An 18,998-nucleotide genomic window follows, 5' to 3' on the forward strand; every position below is an offset into this window, starting at 1 on the left:
ATTAAACAATTTCACAATGCACACAATTCTAGATTAGGTGATTGCTTACCTTCAAGACCCAACTCAATCAATTTGAGATATCCCCCAGGCTGCAATAGCTCCCCAACAATTCTGTCTGGCTCACTCAAGACTTTTGCACTCCAATTCATTTAACTCAGCCTTACTAAGTAATATTTAAGCTATCAGCAGCAGAAAATGCATACAATCTTCTAACTCACCTCATCACTCCATGCTTGTGCTTTCAAGCTGAACAATTTGAGGCAGTCCAAGGTCCACCATTTGAGCTACTGTTAACAACAAGCTCTCGGTTAACTTCATTGATTTTCAGGAGCTGATAAAGAAATAGCTTATATAGGTACTAAACTAGGACTGTATTTACTGGGCGAACTTACCCTTCAATGTTTTGTTCCTCACGGAAGTTGCAGAAAGCAATGCAGCCATTTTTAACTCTTTGTGCACCAACACTATCAAACAACAACAAAATTCACCACAGTGAGTTTTAGACCTTTTTGATGTCCTAGATCTGAAACTAGATTCAGGTTCTTGTACAATTTAATTTGAGGGGTGCAGATAGTGGACTTAACCCAAGTTTGAGAGACATTTAAAGAATGTTGCAGTAATTTTCTATTTAAGAGAAAAAGGGAAACTTATGTGTACCTGGAGCTGCTACCCTTGAACTGGTGAACATGAGGCACTAATCTTTTTGAAGTCTACACTTGGCTGCTCTGTGCAATGAATTCAAAGAGAAAAAGGAAAACCTCATGAACAACAAAACCGAAGTATCCAAAAGCAAAGCATGAGCACAAAACCAAGCAACCCAACAGCTCAAAAATGACCAAATAATCCCCCACCTTCTCGGATATGAGATAAGTAACAGTGAGGAACATTTCGTGGGGCTAGTAAACATTAAATATGAGATAAAGTAATGCACAAATAAGCCCCCACCTCCTCAGATAGCATGTCATTGTTCTTCATTGCATTCAGCCAGAAACAGGGCAGTCCTTTCCCTGCAATTCGTGTAAAGCAACAAATAAATTCTCATTGTCAAAGAACAAACAGTTACTAAATGAACCACCAATACTATACCTTCAGCTTCCTGCATAGCTGTGAAGTAGATCAATGCAATTCAATTTTAGAAAAAAGAGATGAAAGAGATATTAACTATTTCCTTTCTTGCAATATCATATCCCTTCAGCACACCAGAGAGCTCAGTTACATCCAAATTCTACATATTATAATAAATGAAACACCTTTGTTTCCAAACAAAGCTGAAATATAAACTTTCGCAACAAAAATATTGCCAAAAACGATGGGGAAAGTTTCCAAATATCAAATGAGTACATGCTAGGTAACAATAGGGATAATCGTAATCACCAAAACCATTAAGAATGATAAACAAAGACTGAGCACTGGAAACATGAGTTGCTCAATTACCCTTTGTAATTAATTAATTTCATTTGGACGCCTCATTAATTTCTTTATCAGTCACTTTTCTTTAATCTTTCCAAACTCCCAAAAAACGATTGCCACCATTGTCAGATAGCCAGGCAGTAGTGCTGTCAGCAGGCCAAAGTCTTAGGGAGGGGAAGAGGAAGAGAGAAGTGGGTTGAGAATATCCTTCTTTTGTTTCTATAGTCATTCACGAAGAGGGGTCAACAAAACAATCTATCAGGTTAAATATTACCTCAAGTATGTCCATTTCAAGAGTAGCTTCTAAATGACACTAGGGAAAAAATGAAAACTCAAATACTGAAACCAAATAAGTACAACAAAGAAATATACCCTTTCTAATTGAGTACTTGTTGTGAATCTGATTAACTATAGCCAAGCTGAACTGCACATATCTACTCCAACCATAAGGCAACGCCTGCGAATCCGCTACATCCAAATACATTGACAAGTAGTCCACATTGTTTCCTTTAGGAAAAATCAGTATCCGCCTGATCAAACAAACCAAAGCAAATTTAACCAAAAAAAGAAGAAGCCATCACCCAGATACAATATAAGCCAACTTCATGAGCGCAAACACATGATTGCCATGAGAAGGATACCATTTACAACCACCGACGATGAACATGTCAGAGTAGTGCTTTTTGGTGTGCAACCTAGAAAAGCTCTCAATTGTCCAAGTGAATTTCATTGTTGGAGGCTCCTCCACTGGCTGATTATCAACTGTACTCGCCGGCTCCACTTGAGCTACTGTAAACACATCAAATACCATTAAGCATCAGAAAACAACAAAACCAAAACCCTAACAAAAACAAATCCATTCACTCGCACTCTAATCCCCCAACTACACCAAATTCGCATAAACCTCAACCATCCAGATCAACTACGCAACACACAAAGCTTTAATCCAACTCTCCAACACACAAAATTTAAGAAATTGAAACAGTAAACGATGGCGTTAGTCTTGAAAACACAAACCTTCCATGGGCTGAGGACCTTTGACCAAATCCGTATTCGGCACCAGCTAAAAATTGCGGAAGAAACAAAGCAGCTGGAAAGACGGAAAGAATTCAACTCGATATTAGACAGACTGTCCTGGATTGCATTTTGCACTAGTCTACATTTCAATGAACAGGGATAGTCAGGTAAACTCACTTTGGCAAATGATATGGCAAGCTAGCCGATGACATTAGGAATGGTGGCGATCATTAAAGACTGCAACCAACACAGAATAATAATGGATGTTAAAATCTCAAACACTACAACCAACTCCGAATTAAGTAAAGAACATTACGGCAAAGATAGGATGATGCTTAATAAGGAATGAATGGTTAGACTAAGTGACCAAAATCTTACCCCTTTGCGCCCAATATACTCAGAAATCTGACCACTGGCTATAGCCCCCACCATGGCACCCACATTTGATAAAGAACCAAAAAGAGAATACTGAACCACAAGACTAGTATTAGAAGCTAAAAACTAGACAAGAAATCAAAAACACAAAGTTCCATTAAAAAAAGAACCGAGATTCAAACCTCTCACACTGAGAGTCCAAGATCAACGATGATTGCTGCTTGAGTCAGAGAAGAATATCCAGATTGCAACAAACAACAAGCAAAAAATCAAACTGGCAATTCACATTTCTTTAAGCTCTCAACAACCAAATAGCTAAAGTGCTGGGGTTACTTATAGTGAAGCCGAATTGGATAGGACCAAAAGCGACAATCAGAACACAAGCGACTACAGAAATGGAGCTATCTCTCATGACCTGAGACGAACCCATCATACTGGATTGCCTGGAACCCATCCGGTACCAGCTCCCAGTATGCAGGAACGACTTCCTGATATCCCTCCCTTCTTCACCATTGTCCTCCCTGAAACCCAGCGGCCGCTCACACTCTCACCACCCTCTTTGGTCGCTATCTCCTCCACCACCAGCCCGCTCTTCCTCATGGTCCTTGGCGAACGCCCAGGGGGTACTAAATCTACTTACGGGAACAGCAAGACGTGAGGCCAATCGAAACCATAAAATCGAAAACTGAATCCAATTGAAACCCTAAAATGGAAGACTGAATCTAATCAATCGATTGAATCCAATGCAAAGGATTCTCGGGGTTGAAGGAGAGACTAGGTTTGGGTAAGTATTATCAAGTTTGAGAGATTGAAATGGTTGAGATTGAGATTGTGATTCGGTTGAGTCTTTGGGCTGAGAGAGAGGATATAGTTATAGATCGTTTCTTTTGAGGGGTTGAGTTTTTGACCGTGATATTAGGGGTTCAGTTTTATGTCCAAAGAGACTAGATACAATTAAAGTCAAACTCATCATATTCAGACAACACAATTGTGTCATCTGAATATCACCCCATTAACTACTCAGCTACAGAGTTTGGGTACTTGAGAGGGAAAGACCAAATTTTTTTGGGGGGAATTCAAAATTGTTTGCTAGGGTTCAATGTAGAAAATCTCCCTCTTTTACAACAACATATAACTGTTGTCTGAATTTTACCATATTTTTCAAAAGTTCAAAGTATGGTTTTTATGTGTATTCAGACGACAGAAACAAAAATTATGTCGTCTGAAAAACTCAGACGACATAAAACAATACTTATGTCGTCTGAAGTGTGTCGTCTGAAGGCCTTTTTGGCATAGTGATGTATGGTCTCGAAACGTGAAGGGTGTGTTGTGCTCTTTTTCCCCTTTGACCGAGGTTTTTTTGTCCCACAGGGTTTTTGTTACTCGACAAGGTTTTTAATAAGGCAACGAGAGGAGCACCACGTTTGGGCGACACAAGGGGGAGTGTTCAAGTAAATCCAGAATATGTGTCTGGCCCAAACTCGAGGTTACTTGCTCTAGTTGAAATAGAGTTTGGATTAGAGATATTCTCGGAGAATCTTAGGAGATATCTAATCAATGTACGATTATGTTTCCATGTACAACTCTATCTCTATACTTGTAATCCTCTATATAAAGAGACCCCTATTATCAATGAAAGTACGACTCAATTCTCTCCCAATTCAGTTTTCCTTAAACATAATCCAAATTATCCATATATCTGTCAACCCTTGAATTGAATTTTAAAAAATCGTCTGCGTCCCTGAAGTACTCAAGTTTGCCAAATTATCCACTTAGGCAAATTTTGTCAGCATCCCAATGATGTAAATTAGTTTGCTTTAGCTTGGATAAGTTTCACTGGTTTTTCTTGCCGGATTTCTTATGTAAGCTTTATAAGCTATAGCCAATTGACTGTTGATTATTGAATAACAATCAACCTCTATTCAAAAAAAAAAGAAAAAGAATTACTATGTATTTGATCACTCAGTACCTATTTGACATAGCACTCGTAGTGCAAAGTTAGGGCTGCCACTTGGTTTGGTAATTACCAAACTGACCGAATACTAACTGATGTTTTAAGTTTGGTAAACCGACTTTTTAATAATTGAGACCGATAAAACCAAAATAGAAAATTACCGAAAAAGTTGGTTTGGTTCTGGTAAATACTAAATCTACCGATTATCTAATTATTAGCTTTATATACTATGGTTTTCAATACACATACATGTATATTAAGAAAGAAACATAAAAATTTTCATAATAGTATGAACATTACTACATATACTACATTAATAGTACATGTATTTTAAGTAACCTAGTCAAAGATGGATAAATAACCTAGTTTTATTAAAAATGACTCAAAATTGATGTCATATATACAAAAGAAAGCTATAATTAGGAGTGAGTACAAAGTTTATGACTATAAAATTGAAGAACCTAGTTTTGTTCGTTCTAATTTTAATTACAAAGAATTAGTTGTTCTAAAGTTGGTAATACCGAAAACCGAAATACCGAATTTGGTAGTTATGATTAAAAACCGAAAATTTTGGTTGGTAATTGGCAGCTCAATTTTGAAACCGAAAGCTTTGGTTTTGAAGTTGATAATATCTATAATTGATTCGAACCGACCAAGTGACAGCCCTATGCAAACTACAAAGAAGAGTTAAAAGCTTTAAAATCTACAGTTTGCTGATGAGCTTGAGAGGACTTGGCTATGTATCCATTTATGTTTCCCTCTGTTAGACCATAGAGTGAAATTTGAAGGGACAAGTTAAACAATTTTCGGGTTAATATTAAACTAAATATTATCGTTTTTATTTCGGTAATTATAGACTGATACTGTAAATGTAAAACAGAGTAAAGCCAAAGCAGAGTAAGGCTTAGTTTGGGATTGCTGTGCTGTGAGGGGAAGCACTTCCGAACTTGCTGTGAGAGGAAGCACTTCCGAACTTGCTGTGAGAGGAAGCAGCTGAGGTGTTTGGTAAACTGTTTTTAAAAGTGCTGTGAGGTCCAAAAGCAATTTCTAGGTGTTTGGTAAGTTGTAAGACAAAAGTGCTTTGGCTGGGTATAATTACCAAAATGGTCATACATGCTCAGACATGCTACTAAAATACTTAATTTTGTTTTTTGATTATGTAACCATACCAAATTTAAAAATAAAAAAATCTCTTGTATTATTCTTGTACCCTTAGTTGGACCGAATAAAAGATTTACTTTAAACCCTTCAATATGCATATTATGTTTTACTATTACACAAAATCTCGTCTAGAATATTTGGATTAATTTTCCAACCATAGTTCAACGGGAACCATTACACAAAATATATTAAAGTCACTTGAAAATTACAACTAAATACTAAATAGATGCATTCATTAGACTTTGTGCAATTGCATTTCTTAACACCTCCATTTCTTGTCTTCCTGAACCATCTCCATCATGTTCATTATCCTCCATCTCTTCACTAGTCTCTTCACTTGAGATTCGGTATTGGTGGATTTCTTCTTTCCCATCTAAAGATAAAACATGCTTTAGTAGTAAACAAACAATTGATATAACGTACCATGTCCAACACCTAACATGATTCTCACAAAAGCAAGACCAGATTATGCTACCTATACATCTTTCGATTGATGAGGATTAATATAATTTGATCAAGGTCATGTTTACAAACGTATAGCTCTAATATGCACCAGATTATGCTACTTATACAATGGAATGAAGGACTAAGGTGGGATGATGAGTTGGGTTGACGTTTTACCCCTAAAAGTAACAGAACATGTAATGGAATGAAGGACTAAGGTGGGACTGTGGGACATTGCCACACTGGTAAAGTTAGACAAGTACACAATAAATTATAAATAAAAGTATTGAATAAGATAATGCTATCTCAACAATTATAAATAAATTATAAATTAGATAGTCAACAAGTATTGAATCAGCTAATATGTTATCAGTCCTAAATTAATACTCTTGGTTGTACATCTGGATACTTCAACTATCTGTTTTCATAGCCAATATATGTACAAATTTCAAAAGTTGTAGTTACAACCTAAATAAATTTCCATTCATACTCTAATACAAAAATTTCTTTATGCAGGTTCACCTTTCTCTCAAAAGCCAAGACTAACTGATAACAACACACAACAGATTGTGGTGTGTCTAATCTAGGTTCCATACATGACTAGAAACCAAACACTCATATTCCACAATGAGTTCGAGGGGCAAGTCTAATCTAGGTCTTAACTAGGACTACCAAAACGATCATTTCGAAGCAGATTGTGGTATCTAAAAGAAGCAGACATCTAAACTTTGAAGTAATGCTTCCCGACCTTCTGCTAACTAACGATGAGATTATGAAACGAATATCTATTAAATGTCATTGCCATTTCTATTAACAGGTATGCCAAACAATTTATCCATTCCAATACTCAAACAAGGAGCTCCTCATATAATATGCCACTAACAGATGCTGCATTAGGTCCACGAGCTAACAACATTAGGAAAGATTTGAGGCCTCAGTTTAAAGTATTGTATAAGCTAACGAGAAGCAATCTTCTACAGCTTACTTGGCTACAATTATAGACGGGTTACAAGTTAAGGCTAGTTATTAAACTTCGTATTGTGCCCAGCTAGCCCAGTGGTTAATTGGTTATCAGTAATTCTAATTACTCATTGAATAAGCCTAAAACTGCATCAATTCACCGTTACAAGCTAATATTGGAAAAGACAAACCATTTATTACTCAAAACAGTCACGAATATGTTCCACGAAGAACATGAATGTACACCACCAAACCTGTAACATATATGTCCCCGATTGATCTTTCAAACCTGAAGCTTACATTCCCACACGTCAAGTCCTAAACTTCCGAATCTTTTAATAATGTGCATTCCTAATCATTCATCTGCATTCATACACAAGATCTTGCTTCTTGTTTGCAATTCCATCCGATTAATCATGTATCTCTTTTGCAAAAAAGCTATAAGACAAATAATCAAGTTCAAAACTCAATTGACAATGGTTTCTAACAGTACTCTCGCCTCAACTACATCTACAAGAACCAAAGAGAAACCCAGAAATAAATCCAAAAACAAATCACAAAACGAAATATGTATCTATGAAATCTCCTATATAACAATTCAATGAAATATCATCAATTTCTCGAAATAAAAAGTAAAGAGAAGCAGTCAAGCAAACTTTGGGTTCTAGAGATCTGACTGAGTGAAGCTCACATACCTTACTCCTTTTTGTGCAGCTATGGAGGAATCAGAGGAATAGGGTTCTGTTTGATAGAATATCTTCAGAGATGATGCATAACCCAGAATACCCAAATTGTAGAGAGAATCCACAAATTGAAGAAGAGGAAGGAGGAGATGTGGAATAATAACGATAATGACGGCAAAGAGATGGAACCCACGAATTGAAGGAGGCGAGGCCGGCAAGATCCACGAATTGAAGAAGAGGAAGGAGGAGATGAAGAGATGTGGAGTGATAATGAAAATGACGGCAAACAGATGGAGAAAAGATAGGGTTCTGTTGTTTCGATGTAATTATCAGAAAAGAAGGAGGACATAATTGGCATGAAGTCGAATTTCATTAAACCGATCACTGTTGCTCCTCCGTGTTTTCCCAAAGCAGCTTCTTAAAGCTACAAATTGGAGCTTCCCAAATTCGGCTTTACGGAGAAGCCATTTCAACCAAAAGCAGCTTTCAGATATTTTACCAAACACCATACTCTTGGTCCAAAAGCAGAAGCAGCCTCAAAAGCACCCTAGGAAGCAATGCCAAACTAAGCCCGCAGAAGTCCATTTATAAACAGTCTTCATTCAGGCCCAAAAAAGAAAATAAAGAAACAACCCTTCATCAAAAGTCAAAACTCAAAACAGTACTATCTAGCAAAGCACCTGTCGCTTTCTACTCTCTGGTCTAATATTAGCATAATCTTTTGGTAAAGTTATAATATGCAGGGTCTCAAAACTAATGTTTTGTATGCAGAGTATGGATGCAGAGTATAAATTAGCCGGACAATTAAAAAGAGTACATAGATATGCAGAGTATATCCAAAGTCGTCGTCGAAGACGCTTACGTGGTTACTCTGAAAACATTGGGTTTGCTTTCCAGGCTTGCACCTATTACTCTGATTGTACATTTGGGACAAAACTCCTTGTACCATCAACTAAGTTATATATCCTGGTCAACTTTTGAAACTACCACTATGCTACAAAAGAATCAACTCGTGGGAATAGATTGCCGAGTATTTTGAAAAAGAAAAATTAATGTACATGTGCTTTAATATATATGCAGAGTAAATAAATTAAACTTGGATATCCCCACGCGTTTCATGACTTTAGAATCATCCATGGCTAAGCTGGACACATACTTACTCTGCAAAATAATACTCTGCAAACTTCTCTTACTCTGATTTTAGCCGCTGGAGGGTCATTTTCCTATATATAGACGAGAGCGAAGTGTGATACTGGAACAAAGAAACAGCAGGAAGTGGAAAAGAGAAGGAGAAAATCATAGACAGATCAGAGATGGATCTTAACAATGCGGTTAATCCTCAGTATCAACAAAAGTAAGTAGAGCTCGCCTTTGTTGATTCGATTAAATTTATCTTCTTTCTAAGCTAGTTTCTGCTTGTTTTTCAATCATCTAAAATTATACATTCCAATAATGTTACCTCTTTCTCTCCATATATTAGCAGCACAAGTCAAGAAGGTCACACTTCTCCTGGAAAATTTTTGCACCAGTGTATTTTTTTACCAGTCATTGGCATTTCCGGATGGCTACTCCAACTGAAGTACACATCTGCTAATGCATCTCCATTCGTCACTGACTATGTCACCATGCTGATGTTTATCGTTGCTTTCTTTGTGTACTTTGGGTCCTTGACTGTGAAGCTATTAGCCCATGCTCCCAATTCAGACATGGGAGGGTTCATCAACAACATTAACTTCTTGTTCGGAACGCTGGCCTCTGTTTTGCTACTGCTTATCCTTATTCGAGCTTTCGGGTTGTTTGCCCTCCTCTTATGGACGGTTTATCTTGTGAGGGATGTTGCAACTAAAAAGTCGTACAGGAATGCAGTTTGTGATGTCTACAACAAAGTAAAAGAGATGATTAATGGTCACTTGGTGGAGATTAATGCTGTACAACCCCAACCCCGGCCTCATATTGTTGTACAAATCCAAGATGCAGGAGAACCGAATGCTCTTTGAAGAAGCAGAAGGAAGGCACTTTAAAAGAGAAGAAAACGGAAGGGAGCAGGCAGATTGTAGTTAGCGGCGTTAGCCAGGGTATTTTTAGTATTTTAAGAGACAAATTGTGGCCTTGCTTTTGCTTGTATTTGTATGTTATTGAAATGAGGAGAGTCCTCCTATTGAGGACCACTAAAATGAAGATTTTTTTTTTGGTCTAGAAACTGGAATTCATTAAAACCGCAAGGGCAAGAAAGAAACAACTGGGAAGAACATACAGAAAAACGGAAAACAGCTGGAAAGAAATAAAGGAAACTGCAAGAAGGTAAACACAACAGAGGAGTCCCAGTAGGAAACTCAGGGAGGACCAGGAAGACCATCATTTCTTAGGATTGAGATGAGAGAGGTTGGAGGCCTATTGGCCCATTCCTGAGAGCACAACCTCGCATTAGCAAGCTTCGCCGCTGCATCCCAACACGGTTAGCTTCACGCGGGAACCAATTCCAAGAGATCCTTTGAAAAAGAGGTAACAACTGAGAAACTTTGTTGAGCATTGGGGATATCCTCCAATCCGGAGCAGCAATGGTACCATTTAGAGCCTTAACCACTTCATGACAGTCACTTTCCAAAATGATCCTTTCAAGTTTCAGGTGGGCCGCAAGTTGGAGACCGAGGACCACCGCCTCAGCTTCAGTCTCAATGGCGAAGTTGTGGGTCCTGTGTAAGCTTGCTCCGGCTAAAGAGAAGCCCCTGTGATTTCTGATGATGACTCCTATCCCACTGTCAAGGCTATTCTTCTTCCAGGCCCCATCAACATTCACCTTTGCAAAGTGTGGAGGCGGAGGATACCAAAGAGGTTGTGGGGGTGGGTTTATAGTTGGTGTTTGTATAGCCTCCAAGGTCTGTCTCGCCTCTACCCAGTCTCTGTAGCTGCGATGGATATTTTGGATGGTGATCGATGGGTTTGGGGTAGTTTTTCTCATGACCACTTCACAGCGGTGTTTCCAAATTTCCCACAAATGGAAGCACACAAACTGGAAAAGGTTGTTCTGACCCATAGATAGCACATCAGCTTTGTCATGCACTGCTAAAAGCCATTCCTCCAGATGAGTGATTTTTTCTTTTGCTGGAATGTACCCCAGAGAGCTACCAAACCACACCGCCTTTGTCCAAGGACAGAGAAGAAGGCAATGCTCGGTTGTCTCTGGGTACTCTCCACATATCTCACAGATGGGGCTTGGGATGATTTTCCTTTTAAACACATTCCAAACAGTTGAAAGGGCAGCAGAGAGGGCCCTCCAGATGAAGTTGGAAATCTTTGGAATAAATTAGGGCTGCCAAATTATCTTCCAAATGCGGCCATTGATTTGATGGGAAGAGGATGGTTTACCGGGATCTGACTTGCACCTTGAAGAGAGGAGTTTCTGATAACCGCTTTTTACATAGTATACACCACATTTTGTGTGAGGCCAGACCAGGGTATCTGCCTCACTTTCCTGCCCAATGGGGATGGCCTTAATTACCATTATATCTGACTGTTTCAGGAATGGTTCTATGTGGGAGATGTTCCAGTTTCTATGCTCATCAATAACATCTGAAACACAGAGCGGGGTGAACCTGTTTGAAGTGATGGTTGGTAATATCATTCCCCCGTTTTGATTAGGCACCCACCTATATGTCCAAACATCAATCGTTTTTCCATTTTTCACTTGCCAAAGGGAGTGCTCGGAAATCGTATCTCTACCAGCTAGGAGGCTGTTCCAGATCCATGAGAGTCGAGAGCCTTTCTTTGCTTTCAAGAAAGAAGAGTTATTGAAGTATCTAGCTTTCATGATTTTTCCCCACAGGGAGTTGGGATTGTTGATCAAGCGCCAGCATTGCTTGGCAAGAAGGGCCTTGTTGTAGGTCAGAAGATCCTTGAAGCCCATTCCTCCCTCCCATTTGCTTTTGCAAAAGGACTCCCACGACTTCCAGTGCATTTTAGCCTTTGAATCTGAGTAACCCCACCAAAATCTTGAGATATCAGAGTTAATTGCCTTACAAAGGGTGGTAGGCATTAGGAATATGGACATGGGATACGCTGGTACTGCCATTGCAACAGCTTTTATGAGCACTTCTCTACCAGATTGGGAGAGAACATTGGATTTCCAACCATCAAGCTTCTGTTTTATCCTCTCCCTAATATAAGATAGAGCACATCTTTTGGAGTTACCCCAATGAGTGGGGAGACCAAGGTAAAGGCCAGGCTTTTCTGCTATTGGGATGTGAAGGGTCTCGGCTATTGATTTTTGAAGGTTCGGAGGGGTGTTAGCCGAGAAGAAAACAGAGGATTTTTCAAGGTTGACTAATTGTCCAGAGGCAGTGCAATACGAATCGATTATAGTGCTCAAGGTTAGACAATTTGCAACAGTTGCCTTTACAAAGAAAATTGCATCATCGGCAAAGAGCAGGTGAGAGAGACCTGGGCAGTTGGTACTGAGTTTCAAATGTTGCAGCTGATTCGATGAAATGGCAGATGTAATGTTCCTTGAGAGCACCTCTCCCACAATCAGAAATAGGTAGGGAGACAGAGGATCTCCCTGTCGGAAGCCTCGAGTAGGAAGGAAAGGTTTGCTTTGCTTACCATTAATTAGGATAGCAAAGGAGACCGAAGTAACCACCCTCATCACCAGAGCAACCCATTGGGGCAGAAACCAAACCTTAGAAGAGCTGCCTCCAGAAAGTCCCACTCGACCCTATTGTAAGCTTTATTCATATCCAACTTCAAGGCTAGTTCATGATCAGACTTGGACTTCTTGAGCTTTAGATAGTGGTAAGCTTCATGGGCTAAAATGAGATTATCCTGAATCTGACGGCCAGGAACAAAAGCATTCTGGTGCTCCGAGATGATCAATGGGAGAAGAGTTTTGAGTCTATTGGCTAGAAGCTTAGAGATGATTTTGATGGAGTTGTTGTAGAGGCTTATGGGTCTGAATTGGGTAACTGTTTCTGGGTGGGGTACTTTTGGGATCAGAACAATGTTTGTTCTGTTGACAAGGTCAACTGAAGACTCACCACTATAGAAGGTAGCCACTGCCCTGTTGATGTTTTCTTGCACTATATCCCAGTAGTTCCTGTAGAAGGGCCCAGGGAACCCATCAGGCCCAGGGGCTTTGAAGCTACTCAATTGTTTTGTGGCTTTGACAATTTCTTCCAAGGTGAAGGGCTTAGTTAGAGATAGGTTCTGCTCTGTGGAAATTTGGCAGACGACATTGTCCAGAGTATTACCCCACTGCCTAGGACCAGACGAGGTGAATAAGGTGCCAAAATAAAATGAAGATTAGTTAATGTACTAAATTAGATCAAATTAATGGACATACCAAATCTATCAAATATGAACCACTTATGTTCATAACTAATAAATCACGATCATGAATGCTTTAACGATTTTCAATTTTTTTGGGAAATTGTATAAATGATCTAAACATAAATATTTAAACATTTAACAGTTGATTTGAAAAAATGTGATTGAAAAGTGAGTCTCACCAAAAAGTTATTAACTAGTTTTCATTTTAGTGGTTCTTATTAGAATGGCTCATTAGAGTGAAATTTACTTTGATCAAAGTTACAAAGGAAGAGAAAAGAACAAAATAATTTGTCAATTTATTTATGGGTAGTTCCCTTAACACCCTTTTTAAATAAAATTGTTCCTCTTGAATTTTTTTTTTTTTTTCCAATTTGTTTTTAAACCCTTTATTCCTTATATAAAATTTTACTTACCTGAATTACCCTTCTTCCTTATAAATTTTAGGGGAAATGATCATTTACCCAAATTTAGGGTGTTAACCCCACTTACCCAAACACTCTAAGAATTTGACTACTTAAACAACAAGTTACAATTTTTAAACCCAATTTCCCAACTCTTTCAAAGTGGGCTTGCTTTCTTCAAATTTTCTAACCGTTCTACCTTTTTGTAACTGCCGAGCTTTCAAAATCATAACAGAATGAGATTTAGAGAGAGAAGCTCCTTAATTTTAGAGAGAGAGAGAGGATCAGCACGATTTCTAGAGAGAGAAGCTCCCTGGTTTTTGAAAGATAATCTCTGCCATTTGAGAGAGAGAGAGAGGAGCTGTGCAAATTCTAGAACGAGAAGCTCTGCGATTTCTAGTGAGAGAAGCTTTGCTGCAATTATCACATGGAGTGAGATCGAGCTCCTGTTTGTGCTCCTCCATCGCGGTTTGGTTCTTTTTTTCATCAGTCTGTAATTGTTTGATATTAGCTCGATTTATTCTGTTTGATTTGAATTTCTAGGTTTTTTTATGTACGAATTGTTGTGTTAACTTCGAACTGATTTTGGACAATCTGAGCTTCGTGTTAACTTTGAACTGGTTGTGAAGTGATTTTGTAATTCTTATTTGAATTTCTAGATCTTTTTGTGTATATTGTGTTACTCTTGAATTTTTATGTTAAATTTGAACTGATTTTGGTGAATCTGATCTTCGTGTTAACTTTGAGCTGGTTGTGAAGTGTTTTTGTAGTTCTGACTATATTATTGGGGGTCAATAATCTGTCTACTGGGGGCAATATTGTGTTTTGATTGTTATTCAGTCTATATAATTGTTGGTTAGTGATCTTTTCCTTTGTGTTCAGAGAATTTTTTTTACAGTTTCTGAAGTGTTTTTGTAGTTCTGATTGAATTATTAGGGAGCTAGTAATGTGTCTTAAGTGTTATGAAGTCTCTATAATTATTGTCTAGTGATCTTTTCTTTTGTTTCCAGAGTAATTTGGTGCTGCTTGTGATGTGTTTTGGTAGTTCTAATTATATTTTTGGGGGGCGATAATCTGTTTATTTTGTTCTCTTATTTTTTTTCTGGGATTATGGTTGATCCTCTAGTTGCTAGGTGCATTTATTCTGGCAAAGGTTATATGATTCCTCTTAATCAATGTATGAGCTATTCTGACTTGTATGAAGACATTTTTTGTCCATTCCAGTTTTTGCCAAGTGATGTTATTGAGCTTCAGTATTCAGTTCCTGGTTGTGAAGTTTGTTTTCTTCTTTCTGATCTTGATTTCCAGATGCTGTTCTGCAGTACTAGAATACATAAGTTAGAGTGTGTTAAGATTTCTGTTTCAAAGATTGATGGAAGTTGCAACAAAATGTGTTCAGTGGATACTTGCTCGAGAGTTATTGATGAAGACGATTATTTAGGGGAGGCATTTAGGACTGAAGTTCAGAAGTCATATTTTTCTGATGAGTAGAGTTCTTATATTCATCTTGTAGGGAAAAAGTTTCATGGTGCATGGTGCAGCTGAGTTTCGTGAGAAGCTCACGAAGTATGCAATTGCAGTTGGTTTCAAGTTTGTGTTTTTTGAGAAATGATTTGGACCGTATTCATGCAGTTTGTTCAAATGTTGGAATCGAAGGTTGTGATTGGCATCTTCGCTCTCTTGCATCATTTGCCAATGGTTGCCTTTATATAAGAGAGTTGAATAATATACACACTTGTAAGGGTGTAGTTAGGACTCAAAAGCATAAGCTTTTGGGATCCAAGGTTGTCAAGACTTGCATTGCTGCTGATGTTAGCTATAATCTTTCATTGAAGCCAAGAGATATTTCCTACAAGGTTGCCTTGAAAGAAAAGCAAAGGGCTAAGGAAGCGATTTATGGTTCCGATGCAGATTCAAATTTCTCTAGGGTTTTGGGGTTTTTTTTTTCTTGAAGGGACCTTTTTTTCTCTTGGCTATTTGCTCTGAGCGTGTTGATAACGTGTAAAAGTAAAATGAGAATTGGAATTGGTCTACTCATTTCATTTCATAGTCCCTTTATATAGGGAGATAATTACAACGTAAATATCAATTACAATGATGACATTAAATGCTGATTTATCTGTAATCCTTGATGATTGATGGTAATTGCTAATTCCTTGATTTCCTCTTCGTCAATCACTTTGACGAAGGCACATAATGTGCTTTTCCTTTAACAACCCCTTTGATTTTTTGTTTTTAACTTTTTATCACAAACAATTGGGCTCTCTTCAAAGCATCAGAAGTGGGATCCAAATTTGGGTCCAAAACCAAAGAATTAGATTGTACTCGGTTGGAAAAAAAAAAGGACTCAAATATGCTTTAGACTCATTTGTTGGATCAGATTTGGTCTAAAGAATGACCTAACTCAATTTAGACCCAAATTTCGCAACCCCATCACGTGGCAAAAAATCTGTTATTCAGAGTGATCCCCACACCAATTTAAATTTTGTTTTGAATTGTATGGCCAAGATTCATTGCTTGGTAGAATCAAACAGCCAAAAAAAAATGAGTCCAAAATATAAGTCTTGCACCAAATTTGAGTCCAAAAAGTGAGTCCCACTGCTGATGCTCTCACATGCATGCTATTTTTTGACAAGACCCGCCCCGGATTCCACCCTAGAATCCGAAGTGGTCATGCGGGACCCACTTTTAAAGAAGGTTTACCAAAAATTTCGGCATAACCTCCCTTAAAAATAGGCAACCCAAAACCTGTGGACAACAAATTTCACTTCTAATCATCCAACCACAAACTCCTGGAGCCACCCTGCTCCCATCATTCAACCAACTCAATCCCAAAAATAATAATAGTGTATCAAGTACTTCAAGTCTAAGAAACTCCAAGATTTAAGATACTACAATTCACAAAGTTAGGTCGTAGACCTCAAATATAATTCCATACAAGTCTGGGTCACAAATCCCATAGTAATCAGAGCAATCTAGGAACGTAAATTAACATAGAGTACAGTAGGTTAAACAGGAAACCTACAAAATATGATGACGGAAGCGGATGCAGTCACTATGGCTCACTCCTGAACGCCGAGCAGCAACACTGTAAACTGGGCATTTGAAACCAAAGGGCCCAAGGGAAAAGTATATGAAAACGTTAGCGTGAGTGGACAAAAATAAACAATTTTAAACCAAATGGATTTTATACTTTCCCACATTTATTTCTTTAAAAATTCCCGATGCATGCAATGATTAACGAAAATAAAACAAGAGGAATTCCGCTCATGAAAACCGACTAGCCCTGCTAGTCACAAACGATTAAAAGAAAAGGTTGAAACTCTGATACTCAAGGAAATAAAACCAGCCCTGCTGGCTAAAATAAATCGGACTAGCCCCGCTAGTCGAAAATAGTATAATGAGTAGGGGAAGACCATAGCCATACGAGTGAGCCTCCCAGGCTTGGGTGATAGCCTCCCAGGCTAAAGTACTCCCATTACTCCCGTAATATACCCTTACGCCACTATGTGTAGCGATAGGATACTGGGCTTGAGAATTACTGTCACAGAGACAGTAACCAGCGCCACAAAGGCGGAGGGCTTCGGTGATCCCATCACCTCGCCACAAAGGCGAAAGATCAAAGCTGGCAATGATAAGTCACCCAAAGTATGGCAAAAGAAAATCCGAAAACCAAGTAAATCCATAAATACATAAGACTTCCCCATCTCTCGTAAAAGAATTTCCAATGATGTGTCCCACACGCCAAGATAATCTCGAGTTTAAAATAAATAGGAGATAAATAAATATAAAGATTTACTCCATCGAAATCTCATTTTGAAAATCTCATAAAAATCTCAAATCGCCGAATATAAATATAATATAAATAGTATAAATCCGGAAATCACATCGGAAATAAATAAATAAGAGAAAATAAGCATAATCCAATGACGTGACCCCACACGCCATAAAACCTTCAAATAACCAAATATCCAAAACCATTTCTGAAAATAACCATATGCTCGGGAAAGTAATACGATAAACAAATTATAACCTCGGAATCAATTAAATAAATGCATGCATGATTCTTTGAAAAATAAAAGTCCACTCACAGTATATAGTCAATCCTGACGTCGCTCGGTATTTTCCTCGTACGAAGACTCCTCTCGTCCTGTACGAATAGCACTCGTAAAAATATATTTACAGGACGGAAATTAACTTTACGATAATTAGAAAGAGTAAAACCCACCACTAGGGTCAAAACTTTTCTCCACCGGACAAAATGATACCCAACTTTTAAAAGTGATCAAAATGATACCTAAATTTTTAAAAACAAATCAACTTGATACCCAACTTTCAAAAGTGATCAAATCACGTGTGGTGCAGTATTTTATGGGGTTATAATAATATTTTACACAAAAAACTATTTTTCAATTATTTTTTATTTTACTTTGTTAATTCTCTTCTTCTTCTTCTATCTCTGCCTCTCTCTCTCTTCCCATTTTTCTTTGTTTCTTTAGAAGTTAGGAAACATCCGAACTTTATTTGTTTCTACGATCGATGGTAGAATTGAAATTGAACGGAATATTTTTTTTTATAAATTCTATAGAAGAAGAAGATTGGGTTATAGATGATTAATGACCCTTTGACCATAAATCACTTCAATTTTTGTGCTTGATTTTGCATTTGATTTAACAAAGAAGTAAAACAAAACAAAAAAAGGGCTAAATACATTATACTATGTAGTTTGGGTCCAAAATCAATTCAGTCCCTAAACTTCTAATTTCATCAAGAACACCCCTGCACTTTCAATTTTGATCTAATAGGTCAAATTTGTTAGTCTTCCGACAATTGAGTCATTTAACTTGTTGACGTGGCTCATATATGATCTATGTTTTATGATGTGGTGTTGAGGTGGCCTGCATAATCAATTTTGGAGTGAGTCCCACTATTAGAAATCTATCAAATAAATAGTTTTTCAACAAATAATCCAACTATAACTTGAACCCATAACAGAATATTAATGAATTGGACCTATTAGATCAAAATTGAAAGTACATGGGTGTTTTTTATGAAATTAGAAGTCCAGGAACTGAATTGATTTTGGACCTAAACCACAGAGTAGTAATCAGTATTTAGCCCTAAAAAAAATAAACTGAGGTATCAAATTGATTTGTTTTTAAAACTTCAGGTATCATTTTGATCACTTTTGAAAGTTGGGTATCAAGTTGATTTGTTTTTAAAAATTTAGGTATCATTTTGATCACTTTTAAAAATTTAGGTATCATTTTG

The 18,998-nt window shown here is 37.7% G+C and overlaps 2 long non-coding RNA genes across 2 annotated transcripts; both read right to left on the minus strand.

Annotated features, from left to right (window-relative positions):
- Positions 1 to 657: 657 nt before the first annotated feature.
- Positions 658 to 1,803, minus strand: LOC121051684. The gene is made up of 3 exons (XR_005806478.1): positions 1,783 to 1,803; positions 946 to 1,007; positions 658 to 725 (listed from the first exon to the last, which is right to left on the minus strand). It is a non-coding gene; the product is annotated as an uncharacterized LOC121051684 (long non-coding RNA).
- Positions 1,804 to 2,064: 261 nt separating this feature from the next.
- Positions 2,065 to 3,098, minus strand: LOC112186722. The gene is made up of 5 exons (XR_002930866.2): positions 2,985 to 3,098; positions 2,806 to 2,895; positions 2,605 to 2,664; positions 2,428 to 2,500; positions 2,065 to 2,199 (listed from the first exon to the last, which is right to left on the minus strand). It is a non-coding gene; the product is annotated as an uncharacterized LOC112186722 (long non-coding RNA).
- Positions 3,099 to 18,998: the final 15,900 nt, after the last annotated feature.

Source organism: Rosa chinensis, chromosome 2 (genome assembly GCF_002994745.2).
Source record: "Rosa chinensis cultivar Old Blush chromosome 2, RchiOBHm-V2, whole genome shotgun sequence".
Lineage (NCBI taxonomy): Eukaryota > Viridiplantae > Streptophyta > Magnoliopsida > Rosales > Rosaceae > Rosa > Rosa chinensis.